The sequence below is a fragment of the Ciona intestinalis genome, unplaced genomic scaffold (genome assembly GCF_000224145.3).
Source record: "Ciona intestinalis unplaced genomic scaffold, KH HT001105.1, whole genome shotgun sequence".
Lineage (NCBI taxonomy): Eukaryota > Metazoa > Chordata > Ascidiacea > Phlebobranchia > Cionidae > Ciona > Ciona intestinalis.
The window spans coordinates 6,484-10,502 of record NW_004191426.1 but is presented as its reverse complement, the minus strand read 5'-3'; the positions used below and the strand labels follow the sequence as shown (position 1 = coordinate 10,502).

Genomic DNA, 4,019 nt, shown 5'->3' with positions numbered 1-4,019 from the left:
CATGTTCGCAATATTCACTGTGTCCGATATGTCCATCTATAGTTCGCTATTGGTCATAGTGGCCCTGCACTAAATAAAGGGACCCGACACAGCCTATATTTTAGATACTTTTATGTTTTTATATAAGTTTACATTCATTGGTATTTTTGTATATATTTGTTTTATTTCTTTTTAATAAACTCTCCCAACAATCCAGTGAGTGTTCTCAAACTAGATGCCTTGTTTAACTGTTGGCTGGAGCGTGTTATGAATTTCGTTTTTTCTAGACATGTAAGAACAATTAATAAAGTGCTAAAGTACACATACATCGTTACGGCATACCTGTTGTATCTATGCCACCAGAAAATCCGATTGCAGTTTCCACGCCGATTATCTCCAATTCACTTGGTGGAGGTGCTGGATTGGGACCGCCTCCAGTTTGAGACCTACCTTTAGTAAAATCGGCAAGTCTTTCTCTTCTCCTCGGAGATGGACAACTCTAAATACCACAATACAGCACATACAGGTTAAACATGTAAACAACTACCCGTTTAAAAAGCGTGATCGCTCCACTTATAGCAGACAAGTGTTGGGTAGGAATAAAGAACACGCAAGTCTGTAGACATGTCGGAGTTGCGATCACACGTACGCCGTCCGCCCGGGATTCGACCGGAAGCCTTCTCGACGCAGCCTTACCTCCCATCATAACGCGCTATCCGACTCCACGTGTTTATAAACAGCTCAGTTTATTTCACGTTAACATCGAGCGACATTATGCTTGCGGAGGAGATGTTGGGAACAAGAAAAAGTTACGGCCCTGCCACCATATACAGAAAACGCAAGGGTTTACATAATATTTAACACAGACCACACAATGAAGACAAGAAGAAAAGCAGGACGTAGTTAATTGTTTTAATCAGTATGTATATTACATATAAACAGAGCACATAGTGCAGTTTTCTCTCTTGTTTACTGCAATTTTCTCCTATGCCTATTATTAAGCAATCCAAAATCGTGTTTTAATGTTTTAACGTGGCTAAAGCAGCATGCCTGTTTACCGCTGTATTAAATGCTCGGAAACTTGTAAAAACAATTGTGTGGAATGTTCAGGATGTTATAAGTGGATACATTTCATTTGTGTCTCTGGTCGTTTTGAAGCAAACGCATGCTGTAAAGAAGGGTTAAATTTCTACTTAAATTTCTAATTTCATTCATTCATGCCACAAGTCGGTCCTAAAGATATTCGACATAATTTGTATACCTTACATATACACAGAAACGGTTTGACGAAACAAAGCAGTGGGACAATCATGTGGACCTCGACTAATCGAAAACGTTTTAATCTGAACCACTTTGTATATTTACGCCCGAATTCTAGCAGGTCACTCATATTATCATCGTCTTTTTCAAGTGACGTGACAATACATCAAATATTTCCTGATCCCCGAACGTCATCTCCCTCCAGGAGATTTATAAAGGGTTGCACCTTACCTCCAGTCCTTCGTGGCGAGAACAATTGCAGCTTATCATCTACCCCTCACGTCGACGGCGATTGCAATTTATCTCCTGCCCCTCGTGTCGACGGCGATTGCAGTTCATCTCCTGCCCCTCGCGTTGACAGCGATTGCAGTTCATCTCCTGCCCCTCGCGTCGACGGCGATTGCAGTTCATCTCCTGCCCCTCGCGTCGACGGCGATTGCAACATGTATCCTCCTGCCCCTCGTGTCGACGGCGATTGCAACATGTACCCTGCTGCCCCTCGTGTCGACAGCGATTGGAACATGTATCCTCCTGCCCCTCGCGTCGACAGCGATTGCAACATGTACCCTGCTGCCCCTTGCGTCGACAGCGATTGCAACATGTGCCCTGCTGCCCCTCGCGTCGATAGCGATTGCAGTTTATCTCCTGCCCCTCGCGTCGACGGCGATTGCAGTGCATTCTCTCCCCTTCTTGATAATTGTTCCTCACAGCTTAGCCCTACAAAGAAACTTTCGCCACTTGAAAGGTTTTCCAAGACTTTGCCGAATAATGCATTGCTATCCTCAAAGGAAGTTGTCAGTTTATTGAGTAGAAACGATAAAATTCTACCAAGATACTGCACTGAACGATGTTCCTTATGGAAAGAAAGAAAACGTATATTTTTTCATCTACAACACTAGCAACAGAAACAAGAGGTCAAACAACCAATTAAGGAACTTTACGGATGATTGCGGGGCTTGGATGGCAGGAAAGGTTAACTACATTCATTTCATAAAAAAAGAAAGAAATTTAGAAAATGTTTTTAAACATAAGGGTCAATTATGCAGGCGATTAAGAATCAAGGGCACTCCAATACAATACATCCCTATTTTGGACACAGAAACAACAAACACAGCCACCATCCTCGGGCGCTACTTTTGCAAAAGTAAAGGAGACCTTTTATACTGCAGAAGAATCACCTGGATTGAAAATTCAACAGTTTTAAATTTGGCAGCCATATCGATACGAGTATTGCGGAAAATTTCCAGCGAACGAACAGCATGGAAACTGCCAACTTTCAGGATCGTCATCCGGTGTTCCCATTTATATAAAGACTTCACAAGCTGTAAAAAGAAAAATTAAGGAAAATATTTATACATTGCCACCAAAGAAGCTCTATGTCAAACTAATAAACGAAGCAACTGAAATTGGAAGTGCATCCAGAAACGACCATCAAATTCATAATTTTAAATATCAAGGAAAAGAGAACAAACAACCTGCAATGAACGTGGCGGATGATTACCTTAAAGTTATTAACATGCTGACCACTCATCCTTTTGTACAAGATGTAAATTGTTCCAAACAGGATTCCTTTTCAGCAATTTTATACATGAAAAGGCAAATTGATAATATTAAAAAGTTTTGTATGTCTGGAAAAACCGTCTTGGGTATAGATAAGACATACACAACCTAAGCCAAATGTTTGCAACTGTCACGGTTTTTAAGCAACTGTCAGTAATTGATGTAATATTCCTTCACACATATTCAAATCAAAAATGTTTTTCATATTTCTTTAACCACATGGCAAATCAATTTAAGATGCATCAACACTTGCAATTTGGCACAGATGATGAAATTGCCATCCATAAAGCATTTAAGCTCAGCTTTCCAGATTTAAGCAACTGTCAGTAATTGATGTAATATTCCTTCACACATATTCAAATCAAAAATGTTTTTCATATTTCTTTAACCACATGGCAAATCAATTTAAGATGCATCAACACTTGCAATTTGGCACAGATGATGAAATTGCCATCCATAAAGCATTTAAGCTCAGCTTTCCAGATGCCAATCATATTGTGCTACAATCACCTAAAAAATAATTTAAAAAATTATCTTATCGACAAAGTTGGTCTATGTGAGAGAAAGATGCTTGTAAAACTAGTTTCTCAATGTTTGGACACCGAGTCAGATGATACGTTTGAAAAACAAACAGGAAGAAGTGAAAGCCTATACTGTCTATGTAATAATACGGAACAAGCATTAGGTTATATAAGCAACAGAGTTCTGCCAAATTTAAAATCAAAAGTATGGCCATATAAATTGAAAAAAGGTGTTTGTTGGACAAACAACAATAATGAATCTGCCAATTTAATGTTGAAGGTTCAAACTCAATGGCAAAAAAAAACAACATCGGATCTTATTGAAATCATCTATACATTAGTTAATTCTATGTACCTGGATATTGAGCGCAGTTTTACCGGCATGGGTCAGTACGTGCTCTTTGGAGAGTTTCGAAAATTCCAACACTCAATTACTGATTGGATAAACCTGACAGAAAAACAAAAAGAAGCAATTTTCATTAGTTTTTTCAACTTTGGACCTATTAAAGATAAAAATCAAACAACAATAAGCAGTAACAATAAATTGGTTGTAAAAAAAACACCACTTTCACCAGAAAAAAAAAACAAAATAAGAGAAGAAAGGGACACTAAATTTATTCTTCTGCTTTTAATCATGTTGTAATTATTTCGTTCTTTTTTATATCTTGTAGTTACTAGTTATGTCGTTCTTTTTTGTAT

The 4,019-nt window shown here is 38.5% G+C and overlaps 1 long non-coding RNA gene across 1 annotated transcript; it reads right to left on the bottom strand.

Annotated features, from left to right (window-relative positions):
- Window positions 1-2,342: 2,342 nt before the first annotated feature.
- On the bottom strand, window positions 2,343-4,019 carry LOC113475639. The gene is made up of 3 exons (XR_003397391.1): window positions 3,676-4,019; window positions 2,741-2,808; window positions 2,343-2,561 (listed from the first exon to the last, which is right to left on the bottom strand). It is a non-coding gene; the product is annotated as an uncharacterized LOC113475639 (long non-coding RNA).